This window comes from Onychostruthus taczanowskii, unplaced genomic scaffold (genome assembly GCF_017590055.1).
Source record: "Onychostruthus taczanowskii isolate IOZ18803 unplaced genomic scaffold, ASM1759005v1 scaffold17, whole genome shotgun sequence".
Classification (NCBI taxonomy): Eukaryota; Metazoa; Chordata; class Aves; order Passeriformes; family Passeridae; genus Onychostruthus; species Onychostruthus taczanowskii.
Genome location: NW_024498906.1, coordinates 1,957,401 through 1,983,420, shown reverse-complemented (window position 1 = coordinate 1,983,420; position 26,020 = coordinate 1,957,401).

Below are 26,020 nucleotides of genomic sequence, written 5' to 3'. Positions count from 1 at the left end.
TTGAGAGATCTGAAACCACTGCGAACAATGACTAAGATACACAACAACACATTTGCTCTCTCTTTCTCTTGCCTTGCTTTTGGTTGGTTGGTTGGTTGGTTTTGGTTTTTTGTTCTTGTTGGTTTTGGGTTTGTTTTTTTTTAGCGTAGTTTTAATTTAATTAAACTTTGCATTGCTAGGTTTCCACTCAGGTTACGACAGATTCAGCAATTCCAAGCTCCCCAGACCCCCAGCAAATAGGCCGGCTGCCTGAAATGGTTATGGGAAAGACCTCCTAAATATTATCGTTTCCCTCTGTGTATGCTAGAGGCCTGGATGTAACTACATGGAGGAAATTCCTATATACAGCCAGGTACATTAAAGAGAGAATATTGAAAAGTATGAACTACTCATGCAACAATTTAAATAAGATCATAGTATGAACTACAACCTGCAGCAAGCACAATGCTGCTTTCATGTACCGTTTTGTAAGACACTTTACCTTGACTTTCTTATTCTCTAACTAGCACTGAGAAAAATAAAATCTAGTTCACCACAATTGTCAGAGAGTTAATTTTTTTAACTTACTCACCATTCTTATTAGACTGTTAATACTAATCCATTCAGGCTTTCCACCAATATTATCAAATTTCTAGTAAAATTACATAAAGTTACATTAAAAATTATGTGGAAGTAATTTTCTGTTCCTGTTCAGGAGAAGTGATGACTTGAAAATGCAGCCTAGGTCTGAGGCTTTTACTGCTCAGAAGTGTGCATATTTCAAAAGCTCAGAAGAGTCAGTGTCTATGAAAATTAGGGCTGTAATATAAAACTGATGAGCTCAAATCACATGAGGCTGCAGTCAAAGACAGGAAGTATTCTTAGGGTCAAATCTTTAAAAAAACTGTTAATATTATTTGCTTGGTTATCTTATATCAGTTGCCATTCACTCTGAGTAACAAATTCAACATGTCAGTTTACAGCTACAAGAGATTCCGGAAAGTTTCTTCCATTCTGAAACCTGCTACATTTTGCAAAACACTGCCCATACTGAAAATAGGGAATACAAAATTCTTGAGCAGAGCCACTTATTTTTGCATGAGTATATTGTGACATTAATTTCTGTTTCAAATCAGCAATTGCTACTGTCTCAGCATGTGAAAGGATAAGAAAATGGATGGGTTTTTCACCTGCAAGCTTACTGGTCATATTATCAGAGAGATGATACTCTGAGAAATATTCCTATTTGTGATCATCATTACTGGCTGCGTGGGATAGTGAGAGCAAAAAGCTAGAGCTTTTGATTTCTCTGGCTACAGAAACTGCAGTACTGTAGGTGCCAAAAGCTGATCTATGCACAGACTCTGTATTTTGATGAATACTTTGCACTGGGAAACAGTACAGTTTAAAAAAAATCTTAAAATTCTTCTTTTTCAAAAGACAGGTTTCTGATAAAACCTGAAAATTTCTTCTAGTAATTCCTAGAGAATTAGAGTGTATGACACCAGTACAGAGTGATCACAAAGCTAAAACATTAACTTTCGTTATATTAATCTAGGTCACATTCCCATTGTATCCCCAGGGCCTTCATGTTCTTCAGTGTTCTCACCATGGCACTGTCTGTGGAAAAAAGGGAAGTACAAGAGTAACCCTTGTGCACACATGAACAACTTCAACCCAACAAGTCAAGGTCACACTTTTTCTTAAACTGATTATTTTGAATTCCTTGAGGTTTTTTTGTTTACCCACTTGAGAGTAGCAAAAAATATTCCAGATTTGAGAGTGGTAAGCACCATTCCCTTGCAAGCTGGTATAGCCCAGCTCATGACTGGTGTAAGTGAAATTGTCCACAACAAAAGCAGTCTCCTTCAGCTCAGACAAGACAGCTACCTACCACATTCTCATTGCCTTCCACCTTTCTTTGCGATTTCCTTGGAAGGGCTACGGTGTCTAGAACTGAAGAATACACCTCCATTTACAGGTAAATGAAAGCATGGATTCTGGAGATATTTACAGTGTATGTAGCAGTAAATCATTTGGATATAGATTCCATAGTCCTACTTCTTGCCCATCCTTTCAATCATTTTTACTACCATTTTACTAGCACAAGACAAGTCAAGGTCACATCAAAATTATGGCTGGTTGCCTTGGATTTCCTCTGTGTATAATCCATATAAATTCCAAATATACCAACCAACAAGAGCATGACAGGAATTTATTAATAAATAAAATTACTCAGAGAAAGGGCATCACTTGTTTTCTTTCTTATAAAATGCCATCAAATGTATATGCTAATCCCTCAATATAAAATAATTTCTTCACAAAATTAAAGGCCATATATTACTTACACAGTTCATATACTGCCCTTGCACATTTAGATATTTGCATATTTGCCTTGCATATTTTTTTAGCAAGAGGTTAAGGAAAAAACAATCTTTTATTCAGTTGGTATTACTCTTCTTTTTTAAGATGCTTAAGTTTGCAATGGGTTTTCTGTTCTTCATATCAAATCAATATTTATAAGCTATACAAGAGGAGCCAAAAGCCAGGCAGCTTTATTTAAAGTGCAGCTTTTTGGAGATGAACTGTCACCTAGACTGGGTTTTGAGGAACTTGAAACTTCTAGAAAATTGTATTTAGAAATTCAGGGTTCCCTCCTGATCCATGTGTCCTCCATGAAACCACTTTAATGTAATCTCTAGGAACTGACAATGGGATAAACCATTCTCACCTAAAAGCCATACCACATAACTACAGGGAAATGTGTATCTGTAATAATTTGTGTTAAAATGAAAAAAATTTACAAACATCATTTCTCTGACTTGTCATACCACGGATCCAATGCTGATGCTTTGAATTAAGTAAAACACACTTTTCAGGGTCTTCTTTTGGGTGAAAAATCACAAAGACAGAAGTTCTAACAATCACCATCTCTCCTCTTCTGGTACAAAGTGTCTTTTCAAAGAGTTTGGCTAAAAACTTCAGGTATTTTTCAAATAAAGATATTTTGCTTTGGCTTCACTAACACTACCTTCACCATATTATTTCCTTCTATAGGTGTAACTATAGGGCAGCAACAAGGATGAGACAAAAAATCTGTGCTAACAGTCACCACTCTCTGAAACCACCTTCAGACAGATTTCTCAAAGATCACAGATAACTAGTGTGAAATTGTTATCTGCCTCTCTCTGGCTGTTACAACAACTGTGCCGTATAATCTCAGCTGTAAATTAACCAAGCTCCATCTTAAGACAGGGCAAGGCATTGCTGCCCTTGGCATCAGTGGCACCTGTTCCTCCACTCTTTAAAAGGAATTTGGAAAGCACAGAAGGATTGTAAGCATGCAGCTGTGTAGCCCACTTATGCTGGACTAAGATACCTGTTGCATTACTGAGAGAGAAGGCATTTGGATTGTGAAGGGTAGAGATGAAAATATGTATGTCTGGTGTGGGAGATTGTTAAAATATGTCTGGTTACCCACTGAGTTTTTTCTCCTTTTACTTTTTTAGTGCATAGTAGAAGGAATTTATTTCATTCTCCCTGTTCTGCATCACCCTGGACATTAGGTCTGATCCAAACCTAGTAGGAGAGCTCAAAGGTAAGGGACTATTTGCATCAGCCTGGCTTCTCTAAGAAAGATTCTTTGAAGAAAGGTTATTGAACAGATGTTTGACCTGTTTGCTATCAAAGGTGAACAGTTAACCACGGAGAGAAAGTATAACATTCTCCTTTCTTTCCCTGCAATTTTCCACATCTCTAGTTTGTCAATTGCACTCACATTACCAATTTAATGAATCAATATAGTTCACTGTGTGAGTAGCTTTTTTACAGTAGGAGATCAATCTGTTAATGAAAAAAGTTAAGGCATTTGGAGAGGTATTATGCTTTCAGAGAAGAATAGGATGGTTTTCCAAGAGATAAAAGGAGGTTTCTGAAAAACAGCTTGTAAGAAAATAGTTGTGGTTGACTATAAAAGGTATGTTTGCAGCTCACAGATAAGGCCAGCAACTTTGGACTGTGATGGTTGATGTCCAATAGCAAAAATATTTATTTTTAACACAAATTACCTCATTGTATAGAACACAGACAAAATAAACTTTTTAAAATAGGGTAAAACAAACTGTTTTTAAAAATGTGGAAGAGTGGAATAAATTGCACCCATGATTCTCCATCTTACTTCAAATTTTGTGACTATGTAAAGTTTATTCAGGTTTTCAGAAAAGGGATGTGACCTGATAAGATAAAAAGTCTTCTTCATAAAACTACAAGATATTTGAAAGACAGTCCTCTCTTTTTTTTTTTTCTTTTTTTTTTGCAAGACAAATAACCTCACTCTCTTCCCTATTCAGTATTGTTAAAATGAAAAATGCACTTGACTAAATCACTTCAGATGTCATACGAATGGAAAACTGACTATGTCTTCGTGCTTCTATAGAAGACAGATCATTTTTATTTAAATATAACTCCACTTCCAAAAATAAAAACTGTGCTGCTCTAAATCAGGACATTTAAACTCTGGACACCAAAAACTTATTGGAGAAAATATTTGCCTTTTCAAAAATGTATTTTTGAAGCTGAAAATATTCTTTGAAATTCATCAAATGTAAATGTAGTACAATGTTAAACATTAACTAACAAAGATTCCTACCATTTTAATCTGGAAATCACAACATTACATAATCCATATAACTGTTGGTACAAACTGACAGGTATAAATCTCAAAGTTAATACTGAAATTGAATGAAATACAATCATGTTTGAAAAGGAACCTCAAATTAATAAACTTGATCATGCATGGAGAAGACAACTGATTCAGTACTAATAATTACAGGAAGCTGGAACAAATGCTTGCCACTGGACACCACCACTTTACTTACCCCACTGGAAGTCCACTGTTATCACTCCATCAAACACAGCTTCTTAGTTCAGAAAAGTAAAATAGTTTCTACTTCACTTTTTAAACTTCATTTGAAAGACCATGGTCTATTGGGACACTAGTGGAAAGCAGTTCAGATATCAGGATATTCAATGAATTTTCATTACAGAAGAAGAATATTTTTTAGAAACAGTTTTGAGTCACTCTTCCTTCTCTAGCCTTTTATTGCATATTCAAGCAGATTTTTAGGACTTCATATACCCAAAACAAAATTTTTCTGTTGGACACTGCTCTGTCAGTCCCAAATGATGAACTACAGTCTAGCCTTTTATTGCATATTCAAGCAGATTTTTAGGACTTCATCTACCCAAAACAAAATTTTTCTGCTGTCCCAAAATGATGAACTACAGGGATCTGAGGATCTGAGGAAGAACCAGGTGTGTTTGCTGTTCAAGTAAATTAATATGTTTTTAGTAGTTCATAGGCTACATATTTTGTTTGCATTCCTCAGTCTAAATATCAAGTCAGGTCTATCAGTAATCACAGCAATTATTGAGCGAGTGCTTAAAAAATGTTTAAGTAGAATATGAGAATATGAACAAGTCCTGGCCCCCAGCTTTTGTTAGATGAGAAACTGATGAAACCAAGGGTCACCGTTGAGCAAGGCCTCCAGTGACCTGCATGGCTCCTAATTTCCACTGTCAGTTCTACAAAACGAAAACCACCAAGTGTCACAAATGGAAGACTACAGGACAGTGAGCAGTGCTGAGACTTTTGGCTGAAATGCAAGATGGATGATATCTCCTAAGAGGTGGAACACGATATGAGGTGGGAAGTTTACAGCTTTCAAAGGAAAGTGGAAGGACAAGGTGAGAGTCTACCCTTCTTTCCTGCAAAGCCCCATAGCCAGCTCCTTTGCAACAAAAAGGTACGGTTAATAACTAGTTGCCTTTTACTAGCTGTGTGCTGAAATCACCCTACAGCAGTCAGCTCTGATTCCTAAAAATGCAAAGTAAAATTCCCTTTGTTACTTCTATCTGTTGGATTTTGTTTTGGGTTTTCGTTAGTTGGTTGGTTTTATATTTTTGCAGTAGGTATTTTTTTCTATTTATTTACCTGGACTTTGTCTGAATTTATTGTATTCTTAATTTTAAAGGTGTTGCTGGTTTCATTACAACATGCACACTAATAGATTTATTTTTGCATTTTTGCGGTACACTGCTTTTTAAACACCAGCTAAGCATAGCGGTTGTATAATACCACATTCCACATGCACAGCACTTAAAGTATGATGCTTTTGCTCTATCTTGATATCTGCCAGATATTCTTACAGGCATTTTCCCATAGACTGTGGACAGCATCAACATGGATGGAATGAAAGTTAATGCATATTGGTTTACACGGCAAAGTTTTGGTAGCAGAGGGGAGCTACAGAAGATAATGATTGCTAGAGCAACTTGGTGCATAGCAACCCACCACATAAGGTTAACTACAAGAATAAAAAAATAACATTTTCTAGACTATTCCTGTGTCCTGGGTTGGTCAGGTAGATGCCTGGCACAGACATGACTGAGTGGCAGATATACAAGATAACAGCCAGAGCTGATTAATGGCTCTTTGAACACTAATTTCTTCTTAAGTAGTTGCTCTGCCTTCAGGTCAGTTGAAGAAAACCACAGGTATGATGTGTGGATCCTACTTCTTGTTAAGTAAAATGAAGGAGAAGGAAAACTTTATGTTCAGTGCTACCTGGAGCAGTTCAAGAACATTTCAACCCATTGACAAAAAAAAATAAAGAAATGCAGCATGAAGTTTTCCATTTTGTAGAAACAAATATACTTGACATGAAATCTCAAATAATCTCCCAACCCCCTTCAAATGTACTCCATGTGAAGTTTATTTTTTTCTCTGAATGACACTTTAGGGACAGGCTGCCAAGCCTATTTGTCCCTCAATTTGCAGTTAACTTGTGTTTGCATGAGGTTTCAACATGCTGTGCAGTTTTCTGGTAGAGAACAGCTTGTTTCCTTTCTTCAGTGAGTTTCCTTTCTGAGAACATGCTGCACTCCCACAATTACAGGAGCTGCAACCCTCACACAAAATTATGGGTGATCAATATTTCTTAAAAACTACCAAAATGAATACTCAATACAACTTAAAATGTTATATCTAGCATAATGCAACAGGGTCTCTTACAACAGAAGCATAAAAAGTCAGAAGGCAGCTTTGGGCTATACATTTGTAGAGTTTTGTCAACTGCCTAATTAATCCCATCACTACATTTTCAACCAAGCCACTACACATTATCTGAAAAAAATATCTCAAGCCCTAAAAGTTATTTTAAAGATACAGCCACTTATCTAGTTCTAATGACACTGTCAACCAGAAGAGGGGGAGACCTCAGCCAAATACTCTCTTGATTCATACTACTGCATAATTGCAGTTTTTATAACTTTGTCTTTAAAAACTTCTATTATAAAAAATTAAGGTTTTTTTTTAATGGGAAAAAAAAAGAAGCAGACTAATTTTGTGTTTCCACTATCACAAGATCTCAGCTACAGCTTTCTAAGGAAAACACAGGAATAATAAAACCAGGCATTATCATATTTAAAAGACACTCTAATTCACATAGAAGAAAGGAGATAGCAACAGGTGAAATATATCCTTTAGAATAACAACTAGAATTAATCTTTGCTATAAGACTTTGTAATATATCCTCATTGTCTTCAGTGAAATATGCTGTTATCTTTGTATATGAAATACCTAATAATTGTAAATTACTAGATTTTCACAATGCATTTACTTTGAGCAGATTTATTAATAATCTATTCTGTATATGAGACAACTCACTGACAGGATATCAGAAAATTATCCAGATCTATTATTTTTCTGTCCTAATCATTTTCTTCTTTTATTTTTCATTTCCCCCCCCCCCCCCCCCCCCCCCCCCCATCTGTTGGCTGTTATACAATAATAGACAAGGCAGAGGCTTATTTTATGAAGATTGTGTATGTCAGGCTTCAACCCAGAAGGAACTCCTATAGGCAAACCATCTGCATATTCAAGCTTTTGATTTCCAGCACGCAAAAAGAGAGATGGTGTTCTTCACTATTGAGGGGAGCTCAGGACGGCCTCTTTCTGGAACTGGAAAATTGTTTACCCAAATACATCTTTCAAAGTGCAATAAGAAGACAAATAAAATGAGGAAATAGTTCTAGGTAAGATGGTCCAAACCAGAACTTGTCTGTATTGCCATTTACACTTTGGGTTGGAAGAGGTATGGATTAAGGACAACTAACAAATTCAGATTCATACACTTTATGAATAAAAAGAAAGTTATTTACCTTTAACCTAATTTGAAGAGGAACTGAGTATCTTCAGGTTCTTCAAGCTTCAACTGAAGACGAAAGATTCACTGTTCTCTGTATCCATAAAGAGCAGCTTTCTACTTCTACCAAATTTACAGAAAATAAAACAACTGCAATAAAATTCTGTTTCCTTATAATACCACCTATTTCAATGAAAAGTGGATGAGACTAAAAATCATAGACACTGAGGAACAAGTAATCTACAGCTCATGTGATCAGAATTTTAACAAAAATGTAAAATAGTACATATCATTAATTGTGTTTTCCAAACCAACAAAGCTAACATGAAAAAAAATAAATGTGATAACATTGCATAGTATTTCAGGTAACAATAAAGTTTTTCTAGCTCGAAAATAGTTTCATTTAGTCATCTTTCCTCCTTCAGTTTCTGTAGTTTAAATTTAGAGATTATACTTTCTATCTCCAAACAAAAACTATCATCCTTCACTAAACATATGCTGACACTTCATTCTGATGAGGATCAGTTAGATCTGTCAGCTCTTCCTTGACAGATTATTTTGAGAAATAATTTTGTTTACTTTTGTTTTGTTTTTAAAGACATCATTGGATTTGATCAATATTTAATGACAAAGATGCACATTAAAAATCTGCTCTAGTTTTAGGATAAAAGCTCTTTGTTAATCCTTCAAGACCTGGCTTCTTGGAGGAAAGGAGCAGGGCCAACAGAAACAACAGTGCAATTCCACACAGTGTCCCCACAGTGTGAAGGAGAGCCAATACACTGTGAACAGCAGTGTGATGGGAAATTAATCAGTTTTTAGCTATGAAGCTTACAGATCTTGTTATATGGTTTGTCTATGAGCTGTATGTATGCCATACAGCACACGAAGTTCAGGGCACCCTTCCTGGATACAAATTACATCCATGGAAATGTTTCCTCCTCTTGAAAGCACATAAACTTCAGCTAAATAAATGTGAGAAACCTCAAGTGGATTTCCCTTCTACTTTGGGAAGTGAACTGGTATCTTGTGAAGTGTAACTGGGCCAAGCTAACTAAATACTTCCAACCCATAACATGGATATAAATCCAGTCATAAAACTACCTATAGGCATATGTACTAGGCATGTTAAGGTGTGAGTTCACAGAGACAGCACTGATGTGACCAGGATTAGATATTTGTATCTGAAGGAATAATCTAATCTTCTTTCATCCTATGGAGAGAGGAATTTCTGGAACACAATTCCCTTCAACACAAGATGGATATGTAATAAACGACCAGAACCCTGCCCTCAAACTGCCTGCTCATTGGCACTGACTGCAGACAGCTCAGAGTGATTTAGCTCAAGGCAAAGTTTAATGTTATAGATGTCCAAGGTTAAGTACAATGAATTCACACCACTTGATGTCTGAAAGATAATCTGAGACATGAAATTTATTTATAAAGTTACAAAGTTAAAGAAGAAATTCAAGAGCAAAGCACAAAGGATAATTTTATCTACTTAAATGAACTCCATTTTTAGTAGTAGTTAGGACACTAAATAAGCATAATTTAGTAGAAAATATGTGCATGGACACATATTTTCACACTGGCACTTTTTGTGGCAACATCACAGAATCCCGGAATCCCAGAAAATGCTGAGTTGGAAGGGACTTACAAGGATCATAGAGTCCAACTCTTAGCCCTGCACAAGACATCCCTGATTATCATGCCATGTGCCTGACAGCATTGTCCAAACCCTTCTCGAACTCTGTCAGACTTGGTGCTGTGACCATTTTGCCGTAGGGCCTGTTCCAGTGTCCAACCACCCTCTGGGTGAAGAACCTCTTAGTAATATCCAAACTAAACCTCCCCTGACATAACTTCAGGCCATTCCCTCAAGTCCTGTCACCAAGCACCACAGAAGGCTGATGTCAGTAGAGAAGATCTTTTCCAATACTATTTGAAAAGATACCATTCCACAAAAAAATTTTAAAAGCTTTCTGACACACATCTTAGCCTAACCTGAGGACTGCACCCCAGAAGATCTTGTTCTCAGAAAAATTGCAAAGTACTGCAGAGCGTGAAAATCTGTGTCACCCTTGATCACTCTGAGTGCCAGCAATGTTAATAGACACTTCTGTGGGTAGTACATATGGCTCTGACTAACAGAGCTACCATTTCAACTTTACCTTTAGCATGATACTGTTCATTTTTTTTTATTCCCAGTAAGGGACACAGCACAGAAAAGACCTCCTATGTGAGCTAGGGACCTTCAACCAAGCTCTCTTGTTACTATGATTTCTAATGCACAAGCCGTTCAGGGAACATCTGACTATACCTGCTGATTCATTCTGACAGATGCTATCAATTCACTGCACTTTTTCAAGGGAAGTGTTGCAGGAGTAGCTTTAGGGAAGCAGGAGTCATAAAGAGTCCTCTGTTCAGTGGAGCCAGGATAAATCGCTTTCTCTTAAGTGATTCATTCTTGAATACTCCTCTCACACAGATCCCCATTGTTGCCTATATATGTATGTGTATACCCACTTCACCAGACCATCTTAACATGTATTACTCTGCTCTTGGTGTGACCCGGGCACTCCATCCCAGCATGTGCTGCAGAGAGACAATCATCCTCTTTGACAATAGGCCAAGTGTTAAGTAAACATAACAATATCACTTCTGTCCAAAGGCTGCAGCACAGGCAGTGTCTCTCCAGAGACAGAAAAGACTGTAAGGAAAGCCAAGGGGAACTTTTAACTTTAAGAAGAAAACTGGGATGTAGCTATTAGATGTTAGAAAAAAAACTGCAGCATTCTTGAATACTAAGAATAGAAAGCCTTTCTCTTAAGAGCGACACAGAAAGAGAATGCAAGTCCTCTGTCAATGGTAGTCACAATTTAATTACAGCATCCCATGCCTTGTGGATTAAGCACACAAAAATAAGCACAAATATATCACTCCAGTTACTGGTGTCTAAGCAGTTTTAAGCACCACATCTAATTTGCTTTGCATTTCCTCATGGCACTCATTTCCTCCTTCCTTCCTTGACTGTGAAAGGGAAATGTCTTTACCCATAGTCAGGACTGTCCCAGAGATCCTGCTCAATCCTCTGATTTGCAGACAATAACACTGAAAATAAAAACCTTACCACAGTTTCTCATGTACCTGAAAAATTCACTGAATTCCCAATATCTGGGCACAGTGTGGATAAAACTGGTGTGCTCAAAGGATTACAACATACAGAGGAAGGCTAAATGGAATTCTTCAAGCTAGGTTAGTCAAAGTTTAGCCCAAACTATCAGTTCCTAAACTACAGAACCCGGCTGTAATCCCTGTTGTGACAATCAAGAAGTGCAGACAGCCCCAGATAGGGACCTCTTGCCCTTAGCTCTGCAACAGCCCTACAGCAGCATTCCAGATGTGAACTCCTGTGGCAGCACAAGGCACAACCTGGCTCCCCTGGTACTTACCTTCCTCTAAGCTATAGTCAGACAGCTACCAGTGCCTGAGCCATCTTGTTCAAAACTAGCATAACTCTGTTTTTACTAGATTCCCACTCACAGCTCTGCCTGCAGAATTAAAGCTTTGTCACACCAAAGGAGTGGGGGAATCCTGTGACATTTAAACAATGAGCAAAACCATGAAGAATACTTAGTAAGTAATAATTCTACACCAGGTGGGAGATGCTCTCAGGTAGATATTAAGATGTAATAAATATTTTTGTGCCTGATTCAACAAATAATTCTGGGACACCCTCTTCCGTAACTAAATTACCTTTACATGGGCCCTCCGTGAAATATGGAAACATACTTTAATTGTTTTTTTAAATCCTTATAAAACTACTGAAAAAGCATTGTTTCTAATCCAAATATATTATTCTGTAACATAGCCCTGGATTTGCACAGCAGAATGTCAAAGCTTTTTCACTGCAAATCTGAGAGGTAATATATTTTAACTAAATGATCTACCTATACATATTACAAATTATTAGTTGCCAATTAGGTACACTAGTAATACAGATAATTATATGTTCCAAGTAACAAACCTGTACTTGGACTTGCATTTAAAGATTAATTAGCACTTCTGGAAAGTTTCTAGAAACTGAGCATTCAAAGTAGCAGTAACAAAGTAGTTTTCATCCAGTTCTTTCTCACCCTTCTTTTATTCTGTAACTTTTATTCTCCACACATGTTCCACCTTAATGAGGAGTATTTATCCTCTCAGAAACACATCTATTTTTCATTATGGAGGGTTCTGAAAATAATTTCTTCTGCATCTTAAAAACACAGCAAAATAATCCAAAATTCTTCTCATCTCCATGAACTTATTTTTTCAAGATAACAATTCATCCTGTTCCAAGGGCCTGGATTGTAAAGAGCAGAACTATTTGGTGGCCTTGTTGAAAATTATTTGCTTTACAGGCATATGAAAGTGTCATTAGGAAAGGGGTTTGAATCCAGTGTGGACCAAGAGAGAGCAACTAGTGAAATGTAAGAAACAATCCTCCATTAAATGAAGGAATTACTCCATTAAATGGTCCTGGCTTTAAACCAAAATGCAAAATCAGAATTCTGTTCTTACACAGCACTTTGAGGGCTTTAGTTATGCACTAATTACAACATGCATTGAAATTAAAACAAAATACAAACTCTTGAAAGTCATTTAGATTGAATTCTTGCCCCCTGGACAGCTCTATGGCAAAGATCAGCTCTTTTAATTTGAGGCCAGTGACAAAGGACAGAATTTTTACCCATGACTGAGCACATACAAGAATGGTTTTTGGTCTATTTTCATACATTCTAGAAAAAGGCTTTGAGAAGTGTCTGTGTGGAGATGAGCAGAAGGAATGCTGTTCTCTGAAATCCTAAATTAAAGAGTTTTTAATGATTTCTGCTGATGAAAATCCTAACACTCATTTATGTCTCAGGATCTACAACAACACAGATAAAATAGGAACTGTGAAGTCTTACGATACATGGGAATTAATGGGTGTCTGTGATGTCTAATTTTTTTTTCCTATGTAAGGGTGTGGGACCAACTGCAATTTTAAAAAGCAAGAAAACCATTACTAAGGAAGCAGATCTTACAAATTGCATCCTTCATACCAATAGCGTGGGCTTCACCAACAGCTTTTGGTTTTTAAGTTTATGAATGGAGTTATCTTAATACAAGATAAGGCTTCCATATTTAATTTGGCATGACCTACTTACTTAAAGGACTATTCAACCAGTATTGGAATGAAACATAAACCTATGCATAGCTTATTATCAGACCCTCCTTCATTCATTAGCCATGAAAGGCATTGCAACTATTTAATGTTCTATTCTTTTTATTAAAACCAGAGATAGTGAGAGTTCTATAGCGAGAAGATAAATATATACAAGATAAATAACATATTCACTTAAGTCACCTTTGAGAGTTTTACCTTCAGAACAGTTTTCTAGCTGGGAAATATAGAAATTCAACAAAGTAATTTGTTTTGTTCTTCTTTCTACAATGAATGCCCTTCTTCTGCTCTGAAATGCCTGAAAAGCCAAACTGAATTGCACAATTTGAATTAAATAACATGCTTTTTAAAAAATGTGTCTCCTGTACAGTAAGGGCAGCCCTAGCATAGGTTAGCACAAAGAAATGATTTCTCATCTTTCACTCTTATTTTACTTTGTTTGTTCAATATTCCATGGAGGCAAGCCAATGATTTTCCCAAACAGAAACTGCAAAGGAAGTCATAGCACTGTGCAATTCAAACTTTCTGTTAAAATATCAGTGTTTGTTAAGTGTTTGTGCAGCTTTTGAGATGCCTTCTAGAGGGCTGATAAGGGAGAAAACCAAAGAAAAGATAAGCTGGAATCCACTATACTTCATATATAACTCCTCTAGGAAAGCAGCTGGCTGTTCAAGAACACACTGTGACAGAAAGAGTGAGCACAAATTCCAGCTTCAATTCACTCTTGGGTTTTTGCTGTCATGAGCAGCAGCATCACCATTTGCTTGCTGTGCTGTGCACCATATCAATACAGGGTAAGGAAAAGAGCCCCACAAAGCTTCCACTTCTAGCTTAAAAGTGTCCTTTTCATGTCATTTCCCAGAGGACATTTTCTCCTCTGTTTTCAGAGCAGGATTGTGGAACACTCTTGATTTACAGCATGTCCTGCATAATAAATACACATGCAGCTGGAGATCCACAAGATTACAGACAAGTGCTATCCCACACTACTCAAAAATCAGGATACACCAGAGCACTCAGGAGTGTGGGATCTCAGCACACCACTGTGGATGTGCAGAGACACCAGGGGAGCCCCTGGGGGGCTCGGAAACCCTGGAATGCTGCCAAAAGGGTTTGGTGGTTGGATTTCGATCCATCAAAAGGAGAAGAACCTGTGAAAGAGGAAATGAGAGCTTCTTGGGTGTGAATGGTACATTTATGGAAGGAAATATAAATTTTAGAAAATTAGGTACAGGGGGGTCATGAAGGCAAGATGGAGGATTCAGGGCGTGGTCCTGTGTTCTTCTTTCTTCTTCATGTCTTCCATTTTGTGTGGTGATGTTGGCACTTGGGGATTGGTTCATGGTGAAGGTATACTTGTCTATAAGGATGAATAGTATTGGGAAATGAAGGTAAATATGTCACACGTAATTTTTACTATAAAAGACACAGCCGCCCTGTGGGCGGGGGAGAGTGCACTCGACTGTCCTGCTGAGCGGACCTCGGCTGGGCAGAGAGAAAACTTTGTAGATAAGAGATAATAAACAGAACTGAAGACCGAAAATCTAAGAGGCCAGACTCATCCTTCGCAACCGCGGCCGCCCAGAACCACCTTTCCCCGTGTCGGGGCAGAGACGCATAACAGCGGACCCCGACACAGGAGAACACCCCTCTCCTTTCCTTCATCACTCACTGACACCCAGCACTCCAGACTCTGAGAAGGAGAAAGAAATACAAGTCTTTAGTCCAAAGAACAGTAAGCTTTAAAACACAGTCAACACAGCAACATTTCTACGTTGAAAGCTACTATACATTTGATAAAATGTTAGATTACCTTACATGATATTAAACAGGGATTTTGTGATCCCTTATCTAATATAACTAAATTTCCATTTAAGGCCATGCCAGAATAAACTATGGCTCCCTGCTACATTTGTCAACACAATTCAGTTCTCAATTACTCTTCCTTTAGACTCTAAACCTCTAACTAGACAGCCCCTAGATGGGCAACCAGCACAATAGATAAGTGGATTTTATAAAATTATTCTTTTTTCCCCTTACTTTAATTCAAAAACTTGTTAATAACCTGTTACTAATAAGCACAGAAGTGCCTACACCACTAGCTAAAAACAGGAAAACTGCATTCCTTTGCAAGTTCATCACTTTGTATTACCTTTGTACCATAGCTTTGTCTCCTGAATTCTCATTTGAGAATTTCTGTCTGCCCTTTGTGACCACAGCACAAACAAGGCAATTTTAAACAGTATTTTTTGCAAGGTACTGTAAATATGTATGTTCCAGGAACCTTAAAGTTGTTAAACTGAAGAAAAAAAAAGTATGGAATTTTAAACAATTAAATAACAACTGACCTCCCATGAGTCTGCCCTTTCTTGATGCACTGTTTGATACAACATAAATACAGCATTTCCTGCCTACTGCAGGAAATTTCAAGAATTTGCTTGAAATTCAGGGGTTTTGGGTTTAACACCTTTGTGGTGTTTGTAGTAGAGCATTTCTGCTGCAATATTCTATTATTTTCTCTAGCTACAAATATTTTCTGAAATAAGCCAGAAATAATAAGCTTTAAAACAGAAAAATCTCTCTGATTATCATCAGAGATGAGCTATAAACTGACAACTTTGAGACTTCTCAAATAAAACATTGCTTTTATAGTAGAAAGCACAAGCTGACTTAAATACATGGGAAACCATAAAGTTTTCCTCCAATTCATATGGGTAAGTCAGAGTCATTAATGTATGCTCATGAGAGAATTTTGAAAATCTTGCATAAATATTCCTGAGAAGAAATAACCATATGCTTTCAGCCATAGGCCCTTGCTTTCACCCTCTGCTATGATTCACAAGTGTGCATACCAGCCGAGAATGCTGGTCAGACCTTTGGGTACAAACTTTTAAGATTGGTCTTCGTGATCTTAAAAATCTGTTTCAACCTGATGATTCTACGAAATTGTTTAAGACAGTCACAAAAATGCCAAGTCAGATTGGTCTTCGTGATCTTAAAAATCTGTTTCAACCTGATGATTCGACGAAATTGTTTAAGACAAAAATGCCAGTATGTCCATTCCAAGTCTTGGGATGCTCCTAACAGCAGGCTGGATCTTAAAAACATAGCCAAACACCAAGATACTAACTTTGACATATATAACTAATTCAATGGTTAGGAAAATGAAAGTGACAAAAGTATGGTAACACTACACTTAGAGCTTCTCCAACCAACAGCAGGAGCAGTCTGCTTCTATTCCAATCCTGTTTATTTCAGGAAATATTCAGTTGGGTAAAAAAAAAAAAGCAAAGTTTTGCAAAATCAGGCCATGACACATTTCATAATTTTGAATTAAATCCTGACATTGTGTAAATTTGTGTTTGCTGAGAAGTGCTGGCAGTATGACTTACTGGAAAGCTGGGACCCCAGAGTCTGGAGAGAAAAGGTTTATTACTTATGGAAAGGACAAGCTGAGGATAGACAGAACAAAAATTGACAGGCATACCCTTAACTTCAGTAAAGGGTCTTGAATTACTCTACCTTTGCTACTTTAATTCATTTCCTTAAAATTTCCCCTGGCACCTGCCCTGGTCTCTAATAATCTCACATCATGAAATCCAGATTTAAAATCTTCAATAATTCAGCTGTTCAATTAGTCAGCCAATCAATTATTCAGCTATTGATCTTCCCCACAAGAAAAATAAAACTTAAATGGATGGACAGTTAAATTTTCACAAACAGAGGAAACTGTGTTGCTGATTACAACTTAGATTTGATCTCTGCAGGCAAAGGTGGGGGGAAGTTTTTTTTTTTTCCCTTTGTAATTCTTAGATCAGCTCTGCTATAGTTCCAGAAAATTAGAAATACATGAAAGTTTCTGTCTCTTTGTCAGCACAAGTAACATTACAGGTGATGCTTATCTACCTCACTGGCTTCTTGCTTAGGAAATTATTATGATTGAAAGGATGCTTTGGTCTGGAGACAACTAAACACTGCTCTAAAAGCTACAATGGAAATTTTAAACCTCAGATGCATTGTTTTGCTCCTTGCTTTTCCTATTCTAGATGTAATTTCTTCGTAAGGGAGCCTTCCAAATGTTTTCTCTTTCCTCTTATAAGCTACTTATTTCTGATCTACACCATTCTTTTTAAGCTCCTTCTTTCTGATCTACATCTTTCTTTTTAAGCCTGCTCCCAAGCAGTTCCTCCTCCTCCTCCCTTCCTCAGTGACCACTGCGCTGAAAGTCCATCTCTTTCAATCTCCTTTCACAAGAACAGTGCTGTAGGTTTGTACAAGGACTGTGCTTGCTTGGAAACAGTTCTCACAGTTCCTACAGGTAGTCACTGGTGTCCCAAAGCACTAAAACAATATTAAATGACTTGGCCAACTAAGTCCATCCCAGGACACAGAATTATTCCTGCAGATACTCCAACTTCTGTGCTGCTTAAACCCTGCCACCACCAGTTTCATACCCTCCTGTCAGCTCAAAAAGGAGAAAGTGCCACCAGTCAGTTACTGACACACCAGCACAGCATTACATGGTATTTTCAAAATCAAACCTTTTTTTCTACTGTCACAGCCTCTAGATTTTCATTTATTCCATTTCAGGAAGGCAGGAAAGAAGGGAATGAAGGATAATACTTTACACACTTTCCAGAAATGAAGACAGCTATTTTCAAAACATCTTCTGATGAACAACAGGTATCACAAGATTTGGCATTTTTATGAGAATAAGAATAGCAAAGAAAAGTGAGTGGAAAGTGAGTCACCACTGGGTCTCAACCAGCAGCACCCCTCACTGGCCACCCCAGCACAGGCGATAAAATAATCCAAAAGGGACAAGATGCCTGGATTTCCTCCGAGAGCTCTTAGCAGAGTTATATGATTCTTCACCACATTTACCAGTGCCCATCAGCCAAGCCCACACATTTCGACTATCACTAGTTCTGTCCTAGGCTGATGAAAGTTCAAAGACCTACTTTAGGGAATGGAGAGGAGGAGAGAGTTCATGCAAAACATGTGATGTATAGTACACAAGCACATACACCTGTAAGCAATTTTAGCTCTCCCATAAGGGGGTTTTCCCAATTCCAGTTATAGGAAACAGAGCAGCCATTGCTCTGCAAGAGTGTAGCAGAGTGCTACTTACTCAACAATATCCACATGCCACCAAGTGTATCTGTCTTAAGAATAAGCTTTCAATGCAGTAAAACATTTCTAATCAATAATTTGCAGCTTGTGATCATATTAAATTGCAACACAGTGCCTTCCACTACCTCAAGAATACAAACAATGGCACTTAAGCCAAAATAAAGAAGCACAACTTGTCTAATTTTCAGTTTAATGTGTACCAAATTTATGTACGGTTTTGTAGATAATATTTTTTCTAGTAAAGCACAAGTATACAAATAATAAATTAACTCATCAAGTTATTGGGAAATATTCATTGAAGAGGAAAAAATCAGTAACTTTAATGCTGATAGAACTCAAATCATAAAATTGTCAATGATGGCTTATTAGATGCTTTAAAAAAGCTTTGAATAATTGACATACCCTGAGGAATAATTACAGGCTATGTTAAGATGACAGGAGTTAAAATTCAAAAAGCTTCGAGTGCATGCCATAAAGTGCCAAAGACACACTGAATGAGCCCCAATTTCCTTTGCAGCTATTCTCATACCACATTTATCCTCGCTGTTATCTATGTACAAAGAACAACAAAGTACCTTCAATCTAGATCAACCTGAATGCTTTGGCCTATGGATAACTTTGACAGTAAAATACACCTACAAAGGATCCAAAGAATAGGGCAATGGCAGTGTTTTCCAGAGCAACATGACTGCAGTTTCTTTGATTTATATGACTTGAAAGAAGGTGGTACATCTTTCAGAGCTATGGTGGTTTTTTTCCCCTCTGGCACTCTTTATTTTATTGTGCCCAAAGATCCAAGTTTCAGCTTATGCTGGAAGCTGTGGCCTCAGTCCAATGACTGGTTGCTCTGTTGGGTTTTCTTGGCCACGTTTTGATAGCAGTGGGACTGCAGGGGTGGCTTCTGTGAGAATCTGCTGGAAGCTTCCTCCATGTCCCACAGACCCAATCCAAGCTGGCTCCAAGATGGACCCACTGCTGGCCAAGATTGAGCCCATCAGCAATAGTGCCAACACCTCTGGGATAACTGGGTGAAGAAGGGAAGAAAGTCACTGCACAGGAGCAACTGCAACCCCAGAAGAGAGGAATGAGAACACATGAGAGTGACAGCCCTGCAGACACCAAGGTCCGTGCAGGAGGGGCAGGAGGGGCTCCAGGTGCCAGAGATGAGCTTCCCCTGCACTCTGTGGTGAAGACCATGGTGAGGAAGGATGTGCCACTGCAGCCCATGGAGTTCCACACTGCAGCCAATATGAACCTCCCTTGTGTGGAAGACCCCATGCTGGGATGTCCAAAGGAGGCTGTGACTTCATAGGTCATGCTGGAGCAGGGCAGAATCATGGCCCCATGGAGAGAAAAGCTCACACTGGAGCAGGTTTGTTGGCAGGACCTGTTACCCCATGGGGGATCCACAATGGAGGAGCCTGCTCCTGAAGGACTGCCCCCATGGAAAGGACCTATGCTGGAGCAGTTTGTGAAGAACTGCAGGCCATGGGAAGAACTCACGTTAGATAGTTGATGTTGGACTGTCTCCTATTGAAGAGACTCCATGACAGAGCAGGGGAAGAGCGAGGACTTCTTCCTCTGAGGAGAAAGGAACAGCAGAGACATGTGATGAACTGACCAAGTCCAAATTCCCCAGCCCTCTAAGTCTGTAGAGGAGGAGGCAGAGAAATCAAGAGTAAAGTTGAGCACAAGAAAAGGGAGAGGTGGAAGGAAGGTGTTTTTAAGATTTGTTTTTATTTTCTCATTGGTAATAAATTCAACTGATTAATTTTTTCAAGTTGAATCTGTTTTGTCCATGACTGTAACTGGTGAGTGATCTCTCCCCATCCTTGTCTCAACTCACAAGTTTTTCATTATATTTCCTCTTCTCTGTCCAGTTGAGGAGGGGAGTGACAGGGCAGCTTTGGTGGCTACCTGGTATCCAGACAGTCATATTAATCAGTTCAATAATTAACTCTCCCTGAAGTGAAACTTCTTGCTTACATGCTACTTTCCTTTTGAGACAGAAAAGACAAAGCCTAACTACAGACCTATCTAAATAATTACTGGAAAAACAAATTTTATCTGATGCAAAATTTGCTTCATTTTTTTTTCTCTTTGCTTTTCTTAGCTTTTTCTTCTTTCCTTATCCTTTAGGTCTGCATTTAAAATTAAATACTCCAGACAAAATAGCCATCAGCTCTAAGCACTGTAGTGCACTACTGTACTCAGAGTACATTATATATAATTCAGGAACTACCCGAAATACTAGACAATTTTATCTCTTTAATTTCCAAATGGGGCTTGGAAATAACACATAGCTTTAAACATAATTTTATTTTTTGGCCTTACACTTTGGAGATCTAATCAGCCTTGAAATATATCAATCTACAAATAAAGCAAGGCTTTTTCCCCAAAAATTCAACAGATGACACTGATAACCAGACTCTGGCTGTACTGTTAATAATAATAATAATTTTTCATACTATGAGATACAAGTGTAGTTTGCGAATACTGTTACTAGTTGCAGGGTAGAAAATAATTCAATCAAAGGTCAGTATGATTAGATTATTTTTTCCAGCACTGAAAAAAAATTTTTTTCTACACAGATTTCTAGATACAGAGTTTTCTACAAATGGTGATTTCTGTATTTTTAAATCACTGTTAAAAGATGGGGATCCCTGAGCTACTTTGATTAATATACATCATAAAACAGGTTGGATGGAGAGTGCTTTGGGTCAAAAAATTCCTTAATTCATGTCTGCTTCTGTGAAGTTTGAAACAAGAAATTTCTTTCCTTAAGCCTCCAAGTGAACCAGACATCAGAGAGATTATTCCCTCCTGGGAAGCTGCTACTAAACCCAGGCGTTAAGAGTACATCTGTATCTGTTGAATTCGAAAACCAATGTTCCATATGTTATCTTTGAAGTTTATCTAAAGGCCCAATGGATATAAACATCAGCAATCCTTATAATGTCTCTCCCTGAAATTCCACTATACCTACCCCAGGCAACAGTTTTCACACAGGGACTCCAAAATATTTTATTCATAGACATGCAAACTGTAAGAACTATACACTGACAAGCAAAGACACAGATTGACCCCACAGACCTCGAGGAGAATAAAAAAGGCTGTTTTCTTTGGGTGAAGACTTAAGCCACTGCTTCCTCAGTGAGTTTAATATCTTCCTCCCACACTACATTTATTTTTTGTTTTAATTCTTTCAGGCACAGTCTGAAGTGCCTTCTACTGTGTTCTTGGCAGCCATTGTTTCACTGTCCAGCTGCTTTCTCTTGCCATTAACACTGGGATGCCTTTGCTACCAATGGATAAAATTTACAAGCACATTTCAAGCAAGATTACAGGCAATCTTCCTGCTCAACAAGAACATTATGGAATTATGATTTCCAAAGGAGTATCTTCCACAAACAATCTATGCTGTTTCTCATTTCATCTTGGCAAGAATGGTATATCCAATTTCTGTTAATTGCTTCCTGTAGACACACTTCTATACCATAACTTGCACAAAAAGAAAAAAAAAAAAAAAAATTAGGATGCTGATTATTTTAGGCAAATCCTTCTCAGTTTAAACTATCCATTGGGAAATAATCTGACACATCACTTGATTCATCACTATATGAGGCCAGACAGAGGTAAAAAAAAATTTAAGCAGAAAAATTTGCTGTCAGACCAACTTTGAAAATTACACCTAGAACTATCCTTCAAACACAGTTCATTTCTTAACCTAGAAGTGAGTACATTAAATATGCTGACAAGACTCAGAGCTGTCCAATGTCCACAATACAAATATAGAGAGACCTTTCTCAAGTACTTACTTCAGCAATATCCAGCTTGGTCTGAAGCCGAAAAATTCACACTCAGAATAAGCATGAGTAAATGTGTCAGACACAAAAGGACAACAGAAGAAGCTGATAAATCAGTCCATATTAAATGTGTCAAGACTACTTTATTAAATAATTATTATTAATACCACTATTTATTAAATAAATGGCATCTAGTGGATTAGGCACCTGAAAAAAAACTCAGGATATTTAAGACCTATTACTCTTGCTATAAATTGTTAAATGAGACCGGAATGGTGTAGCAGTCTTATGTTTCCTCACCCTCTACCTTTATCCTCCAAACTTTGTAGAGTGCTTTCAATGCAAGGTTGTATTTAAAAACATCACATTTTCACATGTATCTCCAACAAGCTATCTGTGAAAAACTAAACATTTACCAGCATGGATTGCCAGTGTGTGTAATTGATATAAAGGTTACCCAAAAGACCAGTCTTCCTCCTATCTTCCCCCTCCTATGTCCCCATAGCCTTATTCCTCTTCCGAAGACAGATTCCCTCTGACTCCCATCACCTAAGGGATGCATTTCCAAGCACTATTTCTTTATAAAGGTGCAAACTGCACACACAGAAATCAGTGTGATTAACCAAACACTTGTCTGCTGCAATTATGTTCCTCATAAAGACATAAAACATAGAACATGTGGACCCAACAGGGATGTATTCCATATTAACCTTGGGAACATATGAAATGTGAGCCAAGTGATTAATGCTTCTTCACACAAGTGGAGACAGATTATCCAGTGCTGCATTCCTGCACAGGGACTGTGCACTGCAAAACGCTTGCCAGGGCTGCTCCAGCTGAAAACAAGGGCGACACCTCACTGACTTCCAGCTGGTTTATAAATGATACATATGTATCATTTATCCCCTACTTGCCACCTAATTCCTTGAACACAAAGATAGGAATAAATTCAGTCCAGACTCTTCTAACTACTGATCTGAAAAAAAATGTCAAGACCTGGGCAACACATGAGCTGGGGTAGTTTTCCCTATACAAATGTACACAGAGTATTAGGCCCAAGCTAAACATTAAATTAAGATTATATTGGTTGGATAGCTAAAAACAGATTTTTTTATTTAGCAGGGAACAAAGAGAGGTTTGAGACCTCTTTTTTGACAGGCAGGTCTTTTTTTAAAACTACTATTCATGAGGAGGTGGGTTGCTACATACCAATTACTTGCTTTTATGAAAATAAACTGTGCTTGCTTTTTATAAAAGGAAAAAAAATGCAGCTCATTTAATACTTAGAAATCCAATAAATTTCTGCATGTTTATTAATTCCTAGACCAGTCTATTTGCAAAACACTTTGTCCTCCAAACTCTGGCAGATGTTTGCTGCATTATGAGACACGGGGCTTATACAACACAGGGCTTTAAAATATACCTTATACAACAATAGTAAAAAAATTCACAGAATTAAAAATGGCAAAAGCCCAAATCTCCTAATTCCTTAACAATTTTTTTTTATATCAATTAACAGTGACTGACGACAATAAGGGTCTGATCTAAATCCCATTAGACACTAGAGGAACCTTGGCAGTTATGATTATGAAATTACAAGCAAGCCTTTAATTATTTCTATATTTAGATTCTTATGTTGTAAGCCAGTGGATATAATGAAATGCCACTTTTAGTGACTTCATCTCCATTTGACATCCATATACTTGGAAAGCACCTGTATCTTGCTTTTTTTTTCCTTTATGGCCTCATTCAAATGCAGCAATCAGTAAGAATCTGAAGGTACAAACCAAACACTACACATTAAATAAGATGATGTAAACAGAAACAACTCTCAATCTAAAAGATCTATGGTTAATACCATCTAAAGCACTCCAAATACTCATTTTATGAATTCATTAAATAGAAGTGTCACTGCAATACAGAGTGGGCTACCTCTGATTCATTCTAATCATATGAAAGTCACGCACTTTGTTCTCACATATGGTTAGCAGCCTACAGTAATTGTTCCAATCCTCAGCGATTACTTTATTTTATACTTTATTTGGCATACAAATACATAAATCTATTAGACCAATTCCAGACCACCAATTTTGGAATGTTTCAAATCACGTGGCTGATGATCTGAGGCAGGATGTGACCAAACCAGCACTACAAACATTAAAAACCTGAGAATTAAGGAAACAGTCACCTGGAAGAGGATCATTTTGTCTTGCTTTCTCCTGATTTACATTCCCATTAATGTGCAATTATCTTTAAACAACAGCATAACAAGAAGAACCCATCCTGCACGGCATTACCAGAAAAAGATTTTGTGCTGTTTCATATTTCTTCACTGCCTGGCACAATTGTCATCTTTTATTGGTTTTTATGTACTACAATGAAAATATTTGTTACTAAAAATAGTAATTATTCCAATTATTGGAGAAAAAAAACCTAAATGTAAGCTAGCAATATAAAAATGATAAAGACAATAACCTGGTTAACTGCATATCAATTAGTGCACTATCATCATAGGGAAAGCAGTAAAGAGAATGATTCAGAATACAGCCACAATATAATGATAATCACTGTTTTATGGAAAATAGGTCCTAAATGTTGATGGGACTACGTATTTGGTTAATTTGTGCTTCAGTTAATGGCAAGAATGTTAATAAAACTTTGTGATAAAAACATTGTGATAAACAATTTAGTTTTGTCACATAATAAAGGAATAAACTAAACAGATTGAGGATTGGTTGATAGATGGTTTCAACAATAACTATAAATGTCAGACTGCTCTGCTGTGACCATTTTTTTGCCAAGACTGGCAGGGGTTACTTCTAAATTGATCATGAGTCCTCATGCAAACCCTTCTCTTCATGAATAACCCAGGAGTCCAACATTTGTAGATTACAAAAGGGCAACAGAGTGCAAATTAATTGTGGCAACAGATCAGATTGAATGGTGAAACTATTTGGTGACATAGTTTCATTTACATAACATCAATTTGAATACAGCCAAACACAAATCTAATGAAAAAGAACATATGCTGATGCACAAAATGGATGGAGGACTCTAATCTCAAATTTAGAAGGATGCTGGGGTTCATGGCTAAATTACTGACTGAACTGAAGACTGAAATGCAAGGCTGTGACAAATATAGGTGTCCACATTGCAAGTGAAGAATTGGAAGTGCCTTAGGAAAAACTGCAAGAACTACACATGTTCATAAAATATGTGACTATGACTAAGTGACTTAATCTATCCAAGAGAATGTTTAATTAGCCCCCTTGATCAGAGTATAGAGACACCACCATTAGAAAGATACTTTTCACAGAAATCTCAGCATAATGAATATTAGAGAAATCTGGACTAAAAACAAAGCATACCACTGCAATTATAAGGGCAAATATCTTCTGAGGACAGGTTACTAGAGATGCCTGGAACTATCCACTTTATGTAAATTAAGACATTCTTTATCATGAAATAAAAAACCACAGCCTTGATGCTGGACTTGCATGAGGTTTTGCATCCCGGATCATGGAAAAGGCAAAGGTACATGATCCCTCCTGCTGCTAAACACCTGTGAATCTAAACTGAAACTTCAGATTTTTGGTAGAATACAGTTTACCACTGTCTAAAAATTTATCCCCAGACCAATCTTTCTCCTGAGTCAAGAAACTATGTGATATCTTCTGTTCACAGGACGT